The sequence below is a fragment of the Dendropsophus ebraccatus genome, chromosome 1 (assembly GCF_027789765.1).
Source record: "Dendropsophus ebraccatus isolate aDenEbr1 chromosome 1, aDenEbr1.pat, whole genome shotgun sequence".
Classification (NCBI taxonomy): Eukaryota; Metazoa; Chordata; class Amphibia; order Anura; family Hylidae; genus Dendropsophus; species Dendropsophus ebraccatus.
The window spans coordinates 128,243,780-128,263,879 of NC_091454.1; the positions used below are offsets into that span (position 1 = coordinate 128,243,780).

General features: G+C 41.6%; 1 protein-coding gene across 13 annotated transcripts in view; it reads right to left on the reverse strand.

Annotated features, from left to right (window-relative positions):
• The window catches only part of CELF2 (CUGBP Elav-like family member 2), a 374,581-nt gene that overhangs the window by 124,392 nt on the left and 230,089 nt on the right, over positions 1 to 20,100 (reverse strand). The gene's annotated exons all lie outside the window — the stretch shown is intronic.

Sequence of the window (20,100 nt, forward strand, 5' to 3'; positions counted from 1 at the left end):
TCCCATTTTGCTTTACTGTCCATCACAGTTAGGCTATACATCACATTCAGTTCACATAGTATTTTCATCAGTCTTTTGGTTACTCTTTTTTTCAACCAAAACCAGGAGTGGGTTGAAAACACAGGAATGTGAAAATCTTTCCATTATAATTTTGCCCTGTCAGTTCCACTCCTGATTTTGGTTGAAAAAAGACTGGCCCGGTGGAAATACTACATGTGAATATAGCCTTATACAACTCATTAGAAGCATTACCCGACATGTAACTGACAGTAGCTTTGAACATATGCCATTGTAAGCCTATATTTGCTAATGTTGACATATATTGGCTATTGACTTGAAGCTAAAACATATACCACATAATCTATGACTAAATTGTTTGTTTAGGACAGCTATTTACCATGAAATGATAATCTTTAGACATATGTTAGGTATGAATGCATTTAGCATGTTCAACACAAGATTTGGTCCTTTAGCCATACATGCAAGAAAAAATGTGAACTGAGCCTCAACATGTTTCCTCTAAGACCTATAGGCCTATCAATTGAAGTAATTCTATTTAATTAGATTCACAATTTTTGACTTTCTCTTTATATTATAGACTCTATGGGGGTGTTTATTTAGACTGCTATCCTGAGGACCAGGCCCAAAATGACCCAGTGGACCGCGCAAATTTTGATCTTTGAACTTTCGTTTTTTCCTTCACCCATTCTAAGAGCTCTAGCACTTTCAGTTTTCTATCTACAGGGCCATGTGAGGGCTTGTTTTTTACAGGAATAGTTGTACTTTGTAATGGTGTCTTTCATTTTACCATAACATGTATTGTGGAATCCCAAAAATATTATTTATGAAGATATAAATTGGTGAAATCGTAAAAAAGAATGCAATATGGTGACGTTTGGGGGGTTCCTGTGTCTACGTAATGCACTATATGGTAAAAGCGACATGATACTATTATTCTATAGGTCAGTGCGAACACAACCATATGCAGGTTTACACAGATTCTCTAATGTTATATATTTTTTTTAATGAAATCCATATTTTTGGCAAATAATTATTAATAAAATGGGCCTTGTGACGCTTATAACAGTTTTATTTTTTCACCTACGGGGCTGTATGAGATGTAATTTTTTCCGCCATGATCTCTAGTTTTTAATAATACCATATTTGTGAAGATCGGACGTTTTGATCACTTTTTATTTTTATTTTTTTAAATATAATGTAACAAAATTGGTAATCCGCGCACTTTTCCCCCTCTTTTCGTCTACACCATTCACCATTCGCAGTGATTCTTGTTATATTTTAATATTAATTATTTATTTTTATATGTTTTATTTATATAATGGGAAAGGAGGGTGATTTGAACTTTTATTGGGGAGGGGTTTTGGGGTAGTGTAATAATGTTTTTTACTTTTTTTTTTACACATTTGGGGGACTTCTACATACACTTGTGTGATTATTCACACTGATCATTGCTATGCCATAGGCATAGCATTGATCAGTGTGATAGGCGATCTGCTCATTGAGCCTGCCTGTGCAGGTTTAGTGAGCAAATCGACGTTCAGACTACACAGAGGCAGGTGAGAGATCTCCGGCGGTCCGTTTTAACTATCGGGACCCCCGCAGTCACACTGCAGGTGTCCCGATCGGTAAGTGACAGGGGACTCCCAGTCACGAAAACTGAAACGCCGCGGCCGCACCGTTAAGGAGTTAATGACACGCTGCAGCGCCTGTCTTAAAGGCCTGTCTTAACTTTTCCTCTGCCAGCACACAGGCTCACTGGATTTATGTAGAGGCACATCTCTCTGCATTAATCTAGGCACACCTGAGCTGCCCATGCACTGTTATGCTGGATAACGATCAAACGATAATCGTACGTGTAAACGCAGCGAACGATCGAACGACGAGCGAGAAATCGTTCATTTTGATCTTTTAACTTGTTCTTAAATCGTCATTCGCAAAAAATTCGCTGATCGTTCCGTGTAAACAGTCGTTCACTGATTTTACCTATGTGCGAGATAGGCTTAAACGATCGCAAAACGATTGGAAAATTTTCTTTCTGTACGGTATATTGTTCCATCTAAACGCTGATCGTTATAAAAGAAAAATAATCGTTACTTAGAAATCGTCAATCGTACGATTGGGCGAATTATCGCTCCGTGTAAACCCAGCATTACAGACATTTATTAAACTTGGGGCTTATTCCCACATATTTTACAGATACCACAGACAGGGAAGCCCTGTAGTGGAGTGTTTCCCCGCCTGGCAATATGAATTAATATCATGCCGGAAACAGGGAAACTAGTTGAATCTTTGCAGTACTGCAGTGACACTGCCGCACAGGAAAACACTCCATTACAGGGCTTCCCCATCTGTAGCATCCATAAAATACAGGAGGTGGAAATAAGCCCTTAAGGTACAATTTAAGGCTATGTTCCCACTAGGTAAAAAACACGGCCACACACTTCACAACACATTTCACAACAATGGCCGCATTTGTGCAATCAGCGTAAATATGGCCGTTGTTCTGAAATACGGCTGTGTTTTTTACGTAGTGTGAACCCGACCTAAGGCTGGGTTCACACACAGTATATTTCAGTCAGTATTGTGGTCCTCATATTGCAACCAAAACCAGGAGTGGATTGAAAACACAGAAAGGCTCTGTTCACACTGTTGAAATTGAGTGGATGGCTGCCATTTAATGGCAAATATTTGCTGTTATTTAAAAACAACGGCTGTTGTATTGAAATAATGGCAGTTATTTACTGTTATATGGCGGCCATCCACTCAATTTCAACATTGTGTGAACAGAGCCTTTGTGTGTTTTCAATGAACTTCTGGTTGAGGTTGCAAAATACTGACCAAATACTGACTGAAATATTCTGTGTGTGAACCCAGCCTAAGCCTGTGTACAGGTGTACATTTTAATACATGTGGCAAATGTTGAAACCATGGCCTCTCCACATGCAGCCACATCCTTCTTTCCATCCCCCTAGCTAATGTGTGGCAGACCCCGAAAATAGTAACACATTTTTGCATAAACTTCTTGTTTGCTCATTAATTTTTGATTTTTTAAAAGGTCTGTTTCAGGCGCGGCATCAAAAGATTCCATGAGGAAAAATGACACAACTGTTAAAACTGCTATCAAAGGGGCACCATGCTGGATACAAACAATAACTAAAGTCTATGGCTACATGTTTTAGGTAGTTTGACCATGTAATAATGCCTAGCTTGTGCCTAAGGCTATGTTCACACAACGTCAAAAATAGAAAAAAGGCGGCCGCATTTGCAGTTTAAGGCTATGTTCACACTACGTATGAGTCCGGCTGTAGTTCGTACGCAGCCGTACATGTGCGGCTGAAAGTACGGCCGTGGGAAAAATAGACATGCGGCCGGATTGCGAACATGCGGGCGAACCGCGAACATACGCCCGTAGTACAGTTATGCTTCCTAGCTTGTTTCGAAGCGATCTGAGGCAGGTCATTTACTTGGAAATCTTTGCCCAGCCCAATAAAACTCACAGAACCTTTTGGATCGAAAAATCAAGTTCAATTTGGCTGAAATAAGTACTCCGTACGGGACCGCATGGAAATCCACGGCCGTGAGTTGGAACATTTCCGTCCTCAAACAATGGTCTTGTTCATTTTTCATGGCGCCGTATACGATCCGGCCGTAAGCTCATACGTAGTGTGCATTGTGCGGCCGTATATCATATACTTTCAAGCAAACGCATCAACCTCAAAACTACGTGCGTATATTCGCGGTTCGCACTACGGATGGAAAGATACGTAGTGTGAACATAGCCTAAAATAACATCCGTTTTTGCAGCGATTTAACTGACTGCAATGCAAACAATGCACACAATGTATTGAATAATGGACATTATCAATGTGGATGTCAATAGAATTATAATGACAATTATTTGCAGATGTCTTTTTCATACAGCAGACATTTTTTATTAGCTGTTGACACACAGTTTTTCTTTTGTCACTTTTCTTTCTTACTATTAAATTCAATGGACAAACTAGAATAATGTGCAAACACCAAGGGAAGGCCAGGCTGCTAAATGACGTCCATTATTTAAACTCAAAAAGACGGACGTCATTTTAAATGGAGCTGAAAAACATTGTGTGATTATAGTCTGAGTCTGTGTTCACACATTGCAGTTTTTAATTACAGAACTGTGTCATTTTATTGCAGTACTGCATAACTTCTGTGAAGAGGCTGCAGTACAGCGACAGTACTGCAATGAGAAGCTGAAAACAGCCTAAAAAGCAAACTATTAATAATAATGTATATTACACCTATTATATTTATTATATTATTATAACATAAAGCAACAATTATTACTACACATCATTGAATTGCATGCAGTATAAATGCATGCATATCTGTCTGCAGCCTTACAGGTTTTTTTGCATTTCAATTTGTTTATACACACATACAAGAAAGAAAACTAAATAAGCAAAAAGAAATCAGTGCCTCTAAATATTATAACGTGTAATGCAATGCTTAGAATTCTTAGGAGAGAACGGTAACATTGCAATCTATTTCTACTAAAAATAGAGCTGAGAAACTGGTTCAACCTGGGTGGAATTCTATCTGGGAATTGTGAGCCTGTCTGTGGTGATTAATTCATCATTTCTGTCAGATTGCTCTAATTGGCTGTCAAATGACATAGCACAATCCCATCTGTGACTTCATCTCATCGCTGCGGCTATATCTGATGTTGAGATGAACACAGACTGAAAGTAAAAATTAACAATTATGTCCTATTCCTTACATAAGCTTTCTGAATGATTCCGCTGTATAGTCAAGGGGGAGAATTCTGGTTGTCACTGGGGATTCGACTACAATTTAAATTCAACAGAAAAAAAAAAGAAAAAGTATAATGTAATAATATTTTATATATTAACATATGAGAACTTTTAAGAAAATTACAACTACCAATATTTTAGTGGCAAAACTCTCCCAATATATCATTAAAATACGATCAGTGGCAGTGCAACCTTTGGGCTTCCCCACCACCTATGAAAATCAATAGGACACTGTACTGGTTTAGCGTCTCTCTCTCTTTACTCTATTTCCCTGCCTGCACCTGGCTGAGCTGGGAGCCTGAGCACAGCTCCCTCAAGTGAATCAGGCCAGCTGCAGTAAAGTCAGGTGGCCACGAGTGCCTGACTTCTTTGGGTACCTTTACATAGAGGATTTTCTCTGACATATTTTTGAAGCCAAAGACAGGAATGGATTTGAGAAGAGTAGAAATCTCAGTCTTTCCTTTATGACCTGTTCTCTTTTTAAAGTGTTTCTTGCTTTGGCTTCAAAAATCTGTCAGATTAATCTCTCCGTGTAAAGGCACCCTTAGAGGGAGGCATACCTTTATGGCCTAAAATATTTTTTCCCCAAAATCATTTACACTATAAAAACCTTGAAAATTTATGGACCTTATCTTGTACATAGCAAAGACCCATCTCCACACTGTTGCTACAATGTTTATAACATACAGTGCAATTGTCTCAAAAAAATGTTTGCCTGCAGTACCCCTTTAATTCATATGCCAGTGAGGCGGTTTGGTGTACTGAGGGTAGGACTACCTCTCTCAGTGCGCCATTCTGACTTAGTCAGCCTTTTAATGAATTTTTATTCAGCACTCTGCAGTAATGATTGTGTTCACTGCAGTAATGTGTGTGTCACTGCAGAGCGACCGCCCTCATATTTATTAGTAGGGGCGGGCTGACCAGGGCGGACCAGTGGGTGGTAGTCCCATCCCATCCCACCTCATTAGCATATGTATAAAACTACTAATATCCTGAGAACAGCACTAAGGGTTTAGGTAAGAAACTTACCTTCATTCTCAGCGCCCCGTGCAAAGGGACATAACAGCAGGTTAGATACTTATTGCTTCCCTTTAAGCTTCTGACACACAATTCTTGTGCTGATATAGGCAATTCTATAGGCAATTTAAAACTAGTAATGTAAAAATGTATAAAGTAATGCTTAAAAAGTAACGTATAGGAGCCATGCACTTTAGCACTTGCCATTGCTCTGTGAATTTGCATGTTCTGCTGCTTCATGGCTGAGCTGTTGTCTCTTCTAGACACCTTCACTTCCCAATAATAGCACTTACAGCTAACTGAGGCGTATCTAGTAAATCAGAAATGACAGTGCCATGTTTAAAGCCACTAAGCTCTTTACTACAATCCTACCGCTGCCAATGTTGTCTAGGGGGAGCCCATGGCTTGCTTTTCTGCACCTGTTTGCAGAGGGTGTATCTAAAACACCAGAACTCAATACGTAATACAGGTGTGTGCATACCATTAGCCATACAGTATATCTGCAGGGTCTTTGCTTTGTGCATCTCTCAGAACCATGCAGTCAGAATAATAGAACAGTATGGTATTTGATGATCTTTGCTCACAAAATGGTTTGATACAAGCTCCTGTAGTGGCAGTGGACTTTTTTACCAAAAGTAACAAAAACACACCTTGGATGTAACGTTGATAAGCACTGAAGGTGCGAAAAATCCAATTAAAATGTATATGTTGCTCTGTTAATTTTAGTCTTTTTAACACAAAACAGCAAATTATTCTGTCACTCTGATAACAGCAAGCCGACACTTGAGAGGTGAGGTGCTGTTGTGAGATAACACTACCAAAGAAGATCTTGCAAATGAGGCAGCCTGTCCCAGGTGTCATCTTATCTCCCACCTACTAATTAATGCTTAATTAAGTCATATATAGCCGGCTGTTCATTAAATATGAAGAAAGCTCTGCAATGTGGGCTTTCAGCTTCTATGGCTGGAGTCAGAATTATCTGTGGAGCCATGGGGTCATGGCTAATCATAAATGAAAAAAAAAATACTGAGACTGAGTTATTAAAGCTGCAGCATGGATCATTGAAAAAAACAGGTTTACAGGCTTTGAAATGTACTATAATATATAAAAAATGAAAATCAATATTTCTTTTTTTCCTAAGGGTGTGTTACCACGTTTTTTTGATCGAGGAAATGCGTAAATGAAAAAATGAGGCTACTCTCAATCCATTGTTGTCTGTGGATTCAAACACTGCATCTAAAAACTGAAAGAACAAACACGCCTAAAAGGTGCACTTGCATGTTCAGGTCTTGTTAAGATTTTTTCATACTTTACGTTCCATTATAAACTACGCCTGTTTTTTAATTAGAAAACGGAATCACTAAATTTGGGTGGTGGTGGTAGCAGGGAATTTCTTAAAGGGGTTATCCAGCGCTACAAAAACATGGCCACTTTCTTCCAGAGACAGCACCACTCTTGCCTCCAGCTTGGGTGGGGTTTTGCTGCTCAGTTCCATTGAAGTGAATGGAGCTTAATTGCAAACCACACCTGAACTGGAGACAAGAGTCGTGTTGTCTCTGAAAGAAAGTGGCCATCTTTTTGTAGCACTGGATAACCCCTTTAAGTATGGTGTCTCATATACTAGTACTATTTCCCACAGGGAGTGCTAAAGTTATGTAGTGAAACACACCTCTACATAAATCCATGCACATCTGAGCTGCATGGGTTTCATCATTGAATTCCATAGCAGTTCAGAGCTGGTGTAGATTTCAGCTACAATTTATTGTATATTGTGGTAAATGCGGCACTTGCAGATGCCACACATCCACTGAATGTACCTGATGCAGACTTTGGAAAACATGGGAAGTTTTGATGTCCACCTTGCCCCGCTATGTTCTCGAAGTGGGAACATACAGTAGACTAAGTATGGATTTTCTGCTGCAGATTTCGGTATGTACTGTAAATGCTCAGGATTTCCATGCACTGTATAGTCAGTACTTTAAGCCAAAACCATGTGTCGAAAATGATAAATTGGGCGCTAATCCCAGATTATGTGAACATTTGGGTGAATACTCAAAACAGGCAGATTACAAAAAAGTTGCATCTAAAAAATACTGGTTCATAAATAGAACTTAGACCAAAAATGGGTGAAAAATCCAATTATTCACCAAAAAATAGGCGCAAAGCCCTTGATAAATTTCCCTCAAAGTTTTTGTTGTATTTTTAATAGGCATGCACATTTAAGGTAATTAGATAATATCCTCCCCATTACATTAAAAAAAAGAATACATTTCACTTTAAGACTTGTTCATTGTATGTGTGTGTGTGTGTGTGTGTGTATATATAAATATATATATATATATATATATATATAGATAGATAGATAGATAGATAGATATACTGTATATATATATATATATTGTGTAGAATGTGTTTCATTGTACTATGCTACATAGTTCTCCACATTGTCTCCACTCTGGCCTATAAAAAAGACTAGTAGATCCAGTCTGCTGTGTTCTGCTTAAAGGATGAGGTTAGCCTAGGGCCCAGTTCAACTGTGTCAAGGTAAAGTAGTTGGAGTGAAGGGAAATCTGACCTGTGGGCTATGTGAAAATAACATTGGCTTGTGAAGATAAAATTTGCTGCTGTAATTGAAGTACAGTGTTGTGATGCAAGCCAGAATAAGAAGTCCTTAGACATATGGTCCTACAATGATCAAGGACTAGAGACTGGACTGTATTACCCATATGGTGGTACACTCACATCAAAGGGTATCTGGGCATGTCCATGTACGGAAGTGACTAACCAGTCATGAATATCCATGGAGGCTGGGGCCTTGCCTAAATAAAATAACTGTTGCAACCCCAAGAGTATCTCCTACACAGGATTGGTTGTGACAGGGAGTTATCTTCCATTGACCCACAACAGTACAGGAGAACAGGAGAACAGGTGAAATACAGCGGTCACTGTGAGTACAACCCAACTGAGGTGAGTCTGTGGAGTATCTGATAGTACTTGGCTCCAGTTAGGGACCACTCATAAACTGTTGTTAAAAGTGTTCAAGCAATCTGCAACCACCAACCATACTGTGCCTTTCATAGTAGGATTAGGCATAACGTCTGCTTTGTAACCTTCACTTGTTTGTACCCTTTTTGAGAAAAAGATATAAAACCATCTACTTAAGGGGAACCTGTCGTCAGCTTTAGGCCAGGTTCAGACTATGTAAGTGTGCGGCTGTATTTGCGGCTGTAATTGTGCGGCGGTATTTTTGGTGGTTCATACGTACGCTGGAAAGTATACGATATACGGCTGCACAGTGCACACTATGTATGAATCTACGGCCCTATCGTAAACTACCCGTGAAAAATGAACAAGACCATTGTTTGCGGCTGGAAACGCGGCCGTGGATTGACAGGCGGTCCGTACGGAGTACTTCAAAAATAGCCGGCAATGATGCCGAATGCCGATGCCTCTAATAGTTAATATATTAAATTAATAAAACACATTTTCTTTGTAATAAAGTCCCTTTCGTTGTTCAATAATTTAATTCTAACGAATCCATCATTTTGCAATTAAATATACTGTTAAAATAAATATATATATAAATAAATGTATATTTATATATATATTTATTTTTTGACCATATATTTAATTGCACAATGATGGATTCGTTAGAATTAAATTATTGAATAACGAAACTGAATTTATTTCAACGAAAATGTGTTTTATTCATTAAATATTAATTAGTACAGGAAGCTCCATAAGCCGTTAATTCATATTGCCGGCAAAAGAGCATTCTGTACTAATCATCACTTTACTTTAATGAAAACATCAAATGTTTCTTCTAATTATGTTATCACAATAGCATTATTAGAAGAAACATTTAGAATTATATGTGCGCTCAGCTGATTGGCTGATCGGCTCAGCGCACATATAATTAGCGGGTTGGCAGCACAGTGACTTCATTGTGCTGCGGACCAGCAAAGAGGACACATCGGGGTGAGTATAGAGCTCTCCCCAACCCCTCCCCTCCCCAGCACTGCACCCCTCCCAGCAAGGAAGGGGGGGTCACTTAACCCCTTCCTTGCTGGGATGGGTGCAGTCTGACATCAGTCTGGCCCCCAAGGGGTTAAGGGGGATGCAATACATCCTCCCTTAACCCCTTGGGGGCCAGACTGTAAGCAGCGATCTGTAAAGATGCTGCATACTGTAAGGAGCACAACACCGCTCACAATGATGGGTGTTGTGCTCCTGTGTGTTTTTTGTGTACAATCCAACAAGAAAGAAAAAAGTGATGGCACTGCCTGGCTCTCCACTAGATGGCACTATCTCAGGCTGGGTCCGGTATGTGGTGGTGCTCAATCCGAAATAAACATGCTGTATGAACAATGAATAAAGGATAAAAGGAGGCACTCACCAGCAGTGTATTCAGACCATCCGGCTTTTATTGTTGTGCACAGGGGGAGCGGGGGAGTGTGTTTTTTGTGTGTTTCTCCCTTTTTGTTTTTCAGACATCGGTATCCTGGGGATTACGTCGGATTCCGTGGACTACATCGATGACCAGCGGTTTTTTGTTGTTTTTTTTAAATAAAATGGTCAATGAGGGGTGTGGGGGTGTTTTAATTTGAATAAAAAAATTTTTTAACTTGTGTCTTCTCTTTATTTCTTTACTTTATAGACTTAGTAGCGGAAGCCGTCTAATAGACGGAATCCATTACTAAGTTGGGGCCTAGTGTTAGCCGGTATAAAATGGCTAACACTAACCCCCCATTATTACCCCAGTACCCAATGCCACCAGGGGTACTGGGAAGAGCCGGGTGCCAGTGGTCCCGGAGCGTCAAAATTGGCGCTCCTGGACCGGGCGGCAGCAGGCTGGTAAGATTTAGGCTGGGGAGGGCCTAAACCAATGGCTCTTCCCACCCTGGTGTTACCAGGCTGCTGTCGTTTGGTTTTTAACCCGTCTGGTTAAAAAAATAGGGGGGACCCTATGCGTTTTTTTTAAATAAATAAATAATTTAAAAAAAAAAACGCATAGGGTCCCCCCTATTTTTATAACCAGCCGGGTTAAAAACCAAACGACAGCAGCCTGGTAACACCAGGGTGGGAAGAGCCATTGGTTTAGGCCCTCCCCAGCCTAAATCTTACCAGCCTGCTGCCGCCCGATCCAGGAGCGCCAATTTTGACGCTCTGGGACCACTGGCACCCGGCTCTTCCCAGTACCCCTGGTGGCATTGGGTACTGGGGTAATAATGGGGGGTTAGTGTTAGCCATTTTATACTGGCTAACACTAGGCCCCAACTTAGTAATGGATTCCGTCTATTAGACGGCTTCCACTACTAAGTCTATAAAGTAAAGAAATAAAGAGAAGACACAAGTTAAAAATTTTTTTTATTCAAATAAAAACACCCCCACACCCCTCATTGACCATTTTATTAAAAAAAAACAACAAAAAACCTCTGGTCATCGACGTAGTCCACGGAATCCGATGTAATCCCCAGGATACCGATATCTGAAAAACAAAAAGGGAGAAACACACAAAAAACACACAAACAGGAGCACAACACCCATCATTGTGAGCGGTGTTGTGCACCTTACAGTATGCAGCATCTTTACAGATCGCTGCTTACAGTCTGGCCCCAAGGGGTTAAGGGAGGATGTATTGCATCCCCCTTAACCCCTTGGGGGCCAGACTGATGTCAGACTGCACCCATCCCAGCAAGGAAGGGGTTAAGTGACCCCCCTTCCTTGCTGGGAGGGGTGCAGTGCTGGGGAGGGGGTGGGGAGAGCTCTATACTCACCCTGATGTTGTCTCTTCGCTGGTCCGCAGCACAATGAAGTCACTGTGCTGCCAACCTGCTAATTATATGTGCGCTGAGCCGATCAGCCAATCAGCTGAGCGCACATATAATTCTAAATGTTTCTTCTAATAATGCTATTGTGATAACATAATTAGAAGAAACATTTGATGTTTTCATTAAAGTAAAGTGATGATTAGTACAGAAAGCTCTTTTGCCGGCAATATGAATTAACGGCTTATGGAGCTTCCTGTACTAATTAATATTTAATTAAGAAAAGACATTTTCGTTGAAATAAATTCAGTTTCATTATTCAATAATTTAATTCTAACGAATCCATCATTGTGCAATTAAATATACTGTCAAAAAATAAATATATATATATAAATACATTTATTTATATATATATTTATTTTAACAGTATATTTAATTGCAAAATGATGGATTAGTTTAAATTTAATTATTGAACAATGAAAGGGACTTTATTACAACGAAAATGTGTTTTATTAATTCAATATATTAACCATGAGAGACATCGGCTATACTGCAGAGGATCGCAAACCCCGGTAATAGCAATTCATGTAAACTGTTTCCCTGCTTTCCCAGATGCATTACAGAGGTGTTTGCATCACTTTCTTAAGATTTTATTTGTTATTTTTAGTTGAACCAGATTTCCAAGTAAATGACCGTATGTTTTGAGCCGCATGTCTATTTTTTCCCACGGCCGTAGTTTCATCCGCACATTTACAGCTGCATAAAAAATACAGCCGCACAGTTACATAGTGTGAACCTAGCCTTATGCTGCCAGAACCACAACCAGGAGGCATGAGGTTGGTCCCTGGTAGCTTTTGTCAACACTACCAGCCTTAAGTAATAGATGTTTGTCTGTTTTGGTATAGGGACAGATACATCAATCAAGGCTGGCAGGGCTGGCAGAAGCCAAGGCTGGCAGGGCTGGCAGAAGCCAAGGCTGGCAGGGCTGACAGAAGTTACTGAAGACCGCTCTGATCACTTGTGGTTCAGGCAGCGTTAAAGTGATGACAGGTTTCTTTTAACCTAAATGTTCTGCAATCTTTTGACTATTCAAACTGCTTGACAAAACAGACTTTAGAGTACAATACTGGGTCACTATTAGTTATGTCCCCTATGTGAGTATCTGCTCCTCATTTTTTTGCATGTCCTGGCCATATTTCCTTATACAAAGAACTAAATCAAACTTACTAACTGATTCTATGACAGGAACCTTTCACACTACATTACAGCAATGTATTCCTAAGCTAACTTAGGATGAAACTGTCACATATGTGAACACATTACTTAAAGTATTATAGTGGGGTCATCTGGGTGCTGAGACCCCTTCTGACCGACAGAACAAAGAGGTAGACATGCTCAGCAGCACATTCTCTGTCCCTTCATGTCTGCTCTAAACTACTATAAGTAGCAGTCAATGGAATTATAATTGAAGTCCATGGAACTTCAGGCTAATTCGTCTACCGGAAGTTCCATAGGCTTTTATTATAACCATAGACTGCTCCTATTAGCAGTGTAGAGGGGAGATGAAGAGACACAGCTCATCTGCCTCTTCCTTCTAGCAATCATGAGGGTATTAAGACCCAGACTCCCACCGATACACACTTGTTTGAATGATAGGTCCTCTTTAAGTTTATTTTAAAGGTAATATACGGTAGATGAAATGTTCTCAATAATTGCATTACCACGCTGTAAATGTCAATTTCAGATTTCTTTTTCGATATAACTAGTCAGATACATCTGTAAACTATTATTTTATATAGAATGTCATTGCATAACACCTTTCAAACGAAACTGGTCCTCTTATATAAAGAGAAGCCAATAAAATGGCAGCTTAAATGAGATTGTATAATGCCTTTAAAATAATTTCCTTGCATCTGCCTTGAATGACACAAATGACTCCAGTTGCTTAGCATGTGATTATCTTCTTGTTTTAATCTAGATGTGCACCTCTACATTTAATGTCAAACTACTTCTCTAAAATGCAATCTCCGTGAGGCTTGCTGATGCTTCTCAATTGCTCTCAAGAGAACACCATTATTATACAAAGTCCAGCTGTTTTCTCATCATTCAGCATCATCCAGGACCTCTGTACACTTGAACTTTAACAATGGAAGCCCATTCCTATCTCCTTCTGTAATTAGATACACCATGTTATCAATGTCCAAGCAATTATTTTTTTCTCATAACTACTGTAGTAGCAGATATTGTTCTATTAAAGCATGAATGGAGAGGATCTAGAAGTTATTCTTGACTTATTAAGTCTAGGGGCACTTGACCTACTGCATATTGGAGAGAGCAGTTACATTAATCTCATGGTTCATCTTAGATCCAACTAAAGATGTCATGCATTAACCAAGCTACAAAGAAATGTGCTAGGATGTCTATTTCTGTAATAAAGTGTATTTAACACATAAAAATATATAGCACTGCCAGTGTCTTTTGAGAATTTTTTTTAAATAGATGGGAATACACATATTATAAAATACATTCAGATACTAGAGTGTCAGAACAGTCATCTGACTGGACGTAAATTTTAAAGTGTACCAGTCATTTTAAAAAACATGTCAAAGACATGTCAAACTTTTTAATCGGTCCGGGTCTGAGTGTTCACACCTGTACCAAAAGGGAGAACGAGGTGGAGAGGACCATGCTGCAGCGTGTCTACTCCCACTCTGTTAGAAAAAAGAGTTGGGCATACAATGGAGCTCTATGGAGCTCAACTCTTTTTTTAATGACATAGAGCAGGTATAGGACATGCTGCTTCCCCGCCCCTTCTCCTGATCCGTACGGATCTAAACACTCAGACCCGGACCGATCAAATTTTTTTTTTTAAATGACAGGGACACTTTAAGCATATTACATAATTTTATCTGTAGAAAAAAATCGACATAAAAATGTATACGTTTGTATGTACTGCCATGTACTGCTCATGAATTACTGCCTGTATAGCCCAGAGCAGCAGTGAAAATTCTGCAGCCTACACAGTTGAATTCTCCTAACCACTTGCAGCTGCGAACTATAAGACTGTGTTACCACAATTGCATTCAGCGTGTGTTCCAAACGCCTCCGAAAGCCCCCATGTCTTAACCAAAAGCCACAATTAATGAAAAATGGGGGCGTGGTTTTCTATGTTTGAAACGCATTCTGACTGCAGAAGTGGAAACACAGCCTAACACAGGTTACAACTTAGGAGAAGAAAGAAGAAGAGAAGAGAAGAAAGGGGTACATTTATCAAAGTTGCACCACTGGTGTATTCCAGATTCTTACCTTTAACATGTCATGTGTCAGCCATAACCCCTATCTGTCTAATGGGGCACAGCAAGTCAGGGAGGGGCCGTGGCCTCCCTCCGTATCTACGTTATCATGGTTTATGCTTGGAAACAGAAGTACACCATGCAGAAATCTACACCTGCTCCAGCTGTAGATTTCAGCATAAGCCCATGACAGGTGCAGGTCCCAACAGCTTTACTAAGAGGTGTGTGCATCTTAGTAAATCTGGACAGGTAAATTGAAGGAGGGCTTTATTTAAGACTGGTGTAATCGTTAAAGTGTTGGCTTCATTTATAGTGTAACTGTACATCATTAACTAATATTAGAAATTCCATGGGGACACCTGTCAAGGGCAGACTGGCGAATATACAAAAATCTTTGTGCATACGCATAAAGTTTGTGACCTTTCACTGGTTTGCTTCCCTGCACACAGGCATAAATTATAGTTACTTCTACACCAGCTCAGAGGTGATGTAGATTGCTGAGACTTTCATATGGCAGCCTCAGATACATTAGATTTATAGAATTGATAAAGCCATAATGGTGGAGATGGAGATGGAGGGGGGGGGGTGTTCAGATTAAATATCAATGATTTAGATATATGAAAGCTATTTCTTCTTAAATAAAAACTTCTTTTCTTAATTGTATTTTATCCGTAGTGTACTAAATGTACCCTAAATGTCTTCAACATAAAATGTCCTGCCTAGTATTGTGTGAGTTAGGGATGGCCCGAACCAAGTTCGGTTCGGGTTCGTACGAACCCGAACCCTCGGTAATGATTCCCGCTGTCTGCCCGCTGTCTGCCCCTCGGCAATGATTCTCGCTGTCTGCCCGCTCCGCAATCTGCTGCCGAGCGTTCGGGTTCATACGAACCCGAACCTCGGCAGGTTTGGACCATCCCTAGTGTGAGTCTCTTTGTGCTACCAAAACCAAACCAAGATCTTGCAGAACATTTGTGACTTTTCTGTGCCAAACCATAGGCAAGGATGCATAATACACTTTCCCCTATATGTTTAATATTCATAGCTGTAGCTGTGTTGCATCTGTACACTGGGTGCTTGCGTCACCCCACATACCCATCTGACACATATGAAAACATCAGTTTTATAAATGGCATACGGTAATGTGAGGAGCACCTGCTACAGATTTTGCACTAAGGGTTAAGAACCCCACTGTTACCCACAGTGTTTAAAATCTGCAAAACCAATTTAGTAAACAATATTAAGTGGCTTTGTTACACAATGTAGGGTTATGGGGTAGAATAATATGTACCAGGTCGATACTTTTTTTTTTTTTGCATATTATTTACTCTACCTTTAACCCCTTGCCTCCGCAGCCTGTTTTGGCCTTAATGACCAGGCTCATTTTTCAAAATCTGACCTGTCTCACTTTATGTGCTTATAGCTCAGTGATGCTTTAACGTATGCTAGCGATTCTGAGATTGTTTTTTTGTCACATATGGCACTTTATATTAGTGGCAAAATTTGGTCACTACTTTGTGTGTTTTTTGTGAAAAACATCAAAATATCATGAAAAATTTGAAAATTTTGCATTTTATGAACTTCTGAAATTCTCTGCTTCTAAAAAAGGAAGTCGTAGCACATAAATTAGTTACTAAATCACATTACCAATATGTCCTCTTTATTCTGGCATAATTTGGGAAACATATTTTACTTTTTTAGGCTGTTATGGGGCTTAGAAATTTATTAGCAAATTATCACATTTTGTGAAAGTTTCCAAAACTGATTTTTTTTTAGGGACCAGTTCTTTTTTTAAGTTGATTTAGGAGGCTTGCATGCTGTAAAACCCCATAAGTGACCCCATTTTGGAAACTAGACACCTTAAAGAATTAATCTAGGGGTATAATGAGCATTTTAACCCTACAGGGGCAGGAGGAAAGTATTCACAATTAGGCCTTAAAGAAATCGAAAATTTTAATTTTCCAATAATATATATGTTTAGATTAAAGTTTCTCCTTTCCAAAAGGAACATGAGAGAATCTGCACCCCACAATTTGTAACACAGGTTCTCTTGAGTACAACGGTACCTCATATATGGGCGTAAACCACTGTATGGGCACACAGCGGGGCTCAGAAGGGAAGGAGCGCCAATTAGCATTTTCAGTGCAGATTTTGCTGAAGAAGTTTCTGAGCGCCAGGTGCGTTTGCAGAGCCCCTGTAGTGCCCGTAGAAGAGAACCCCCCCCAAAAGTCACCCCATTTTGGAAAGTACACCCCTCAAAGAATTCATCTTGGGGTGTGGTGACCATTTTGACCCCACAGGTATTAGAGGAAAGTATTTAAAATTAGACAGTAAAAATGAAAAACTCGAATTTTTCCAATAATATGTTCGTTTAGTTTAAAATTTCTCAATTTCACAAGGAACATGAGAGAATCCGCACCCCAAAATTTGTAACGCAGGTTCTCCTGAGTACAACGGTACCCCATATGGGGGCATAAACCACTGTATGGGCACACAGGAGGGCTCAGAAGGAAGGGAGCGCCAATTAGCATTTTCAGTTCAGATTTTGCTGAAGAAGTTTCTGAGCGCCAGGTGCGTTTGCAGCGCCCCTGTAGTGTCCGCAGAAGAGAACCCCCCCATAAGTCACCCCATTTTGGAAAGTGCACCCCTCAAAGAATTCATCTTGGGGTGTGGTGACCATTTTGACCCCACAGGTATTAGAGGAAAGTATTCAAAATAAGACAGTAAAATTGAAAAACTTGAATTTTTCCAATAATATGTTTGTTTAGTTTGAAATTTCTCAATTTCACTAGGAACAGGGGAGAAGCTGCATGCCCAAATCTGTAACGCAGGTTCCCCTGAGTAGAACGGTACCCCATATGTGGGCATAAACCACTGTATGGGTACACAGCCGGGCTCAGAAGGGAAGGAGCGCCAATTAGCATTTTCAGTGCAGATTTTTCCGAAGAAGTTTCTGAGCGCCAGGTGCGTTTGCAGAGCCCCTGTAGTGTCCGCAGAAGAGAACCCCCCCAAAAGTCACCCCATTTAGGAAAGTACACCCCTCAAAGAATTCATCTTGGGGTGCAGTGAGCGGTTTGACCCCACAGGTATTAGAGGAAAGTATTCAAAATAAGACAGTAAAAATGAAAAACTCGAATTTTTCCAATATATGTTCGTTTAGTTTAAAATTTCTCAATTTCACGAGGAATGGGAGAAAAAACGTACCCCAAAATCTGTAACGCAGCTTCTTCTGAGTACAACGGTACCCCATATGTGGGCATAAACCACTGTATGGGCACACAGCAGGGCTCAGAAGGAAGGGAGCGCCAATTTGCTGGAGCAAAACCGCAGCTAGTAATGGTTATTAGAATAGCGCAGTTACTAAAATACAAAAAAAAAATGAGATTACAGGTAATCTGTGGTGGTTACGGATAATCTGCGGTGGTTACGGGCAACCTGCGGTGGTTACGGGCAACGAGGGGTGGTAACGGGCAACGTGGGGTGGTTACGGATAAACTGAAGTGCTTATAGGTAATCTGGGATGGGAACCTGTAACGTGCGGTGGTCGGGGGCAACGTGCGGTGGTCGGGGGCAACGTGCGGTGGTCGGGGGCAACGTGCGGTGGTCGGGGGCAACGTGCGGTGGTCGGGGGCAACGTGCGGTGGTCGGGGGCAACGTGCGGTGGTCGGGGGCAACGTGCGGTGGTCGGGGGCAACGTGCGGTGGTCGGGGGCAACGTGCGGTGGTCGGGGGCAACGTGCGGTGGTCAGAGGCAACGTGCGAAGGTCGGGGGCAACGTGCGGTGGTCGGGGGCAACGTGCGGTGGTCAGAGGCAACGTGCGAAGGTCGGGGGCAACGTGTGGTGGTCGGGGGCAACGTGCGGTGGTCGGGGGCAACGTGCGGTGGTCGGGGGCAACGTGCGGTGGTCGGGGGCAACGTGCGGTGGTCGGGGGCAACGTGCGGTGGTCGGGGGCAACGTGCGGTGGTCAGAGGCAACGTGCGAAGGTCGGGGGCAACGTGCGGTGGTCGGGGGCAACGTGCGGTGGTCAGAGGCAACGTGCGAAGGTCGGGGGCAACGTGTGGTGGTCGGGGGCAACGTGCGGTGGTCGGGGGCAACGTGCGGTGGTCGGGGGCAACGTGCGGTGGTCAGAGGCAATCTGGGGGGAATTACATGTGATTAGGGGCAACCTGGGGGGGTTACAGACAATCTGCGGTGGTTACGGGCAACATAGGGTGGTTACAGACAATCTGGGGTGGTTACGGATAAACGGAAGTGCTTATAGGTAATCAGGGGTGGGTACATGTAATTTTGGGTGGTTACGGCAATCTGGAGGGGGTCACTGGCAACGTGTGTGAGTTAGAGGCAACGTGCAGTGGTTAGAGGCAACGTGCGGTGGTTACGTGCAATATGCGGGGTTACGGGCAATCGGGGCTGATTACGGACCATCTGGAGGGGCTCACTGGCAATTTGGGGTGGTTACAGGCAATGTGCGGTGGTTATGGGCAACGTGCGGTGGTTACGGGCAACGTGCGGTGGTTATAGGCAACATGCGGTGGTTATAGGCAATGTCCGGTGGTTATAGGCAACGTGCGGTGGTTAGTGGCAACGTGCGGTGGTTAGTGGCAACGTGCGGTGGTTAGTGGCAACGTGCGGTGGTTAGTGGCAACGTGCGGTGGTTAGTGGCAACGTGCGGTGGTTAGTGGCAACGTGCGGTGGTTAGTGGCAACGTGCGGTGGTTATGGGCAACGTGCGGTGGTTAGTGGCAACGTGCGGTGGTTAGTGGCAACGTGCGGTGGTTAGTGGCAACGTGCGGTGGTTAGTGGCAACGTGCGGTGGTTATGGGCAATGTGCGGTGGTTATGGGCAACGTGCGGTGGTTATAGGCAACGTGCGGTGATTACGGGCAATCTGGGGTGGATACGGGCAATCTGGGGCGGATATGGGCAACCTGCGGTGGTTACGGGTAATCTGGGGAGGGGTTAGGGGTAATCTGGGAGTAAACTGCAATTATTACTATAATAAAAAGTGTGTTTTTATTTTTTTGTATGTTTTTCACTTTTTGTACTTTATACATTAATTATCACTGTATTACTATGATTACTGTGATATTTTCTATCACAGTAATCATAGTTCAGTGACAGAGACCAAATTGGTCTCTGTCACTTTAAATTTTCAGAGCTAACTGCTTCTGACGCGCATGCGCACATCAGAAGCAGTCAGGACGTCGAGGAGG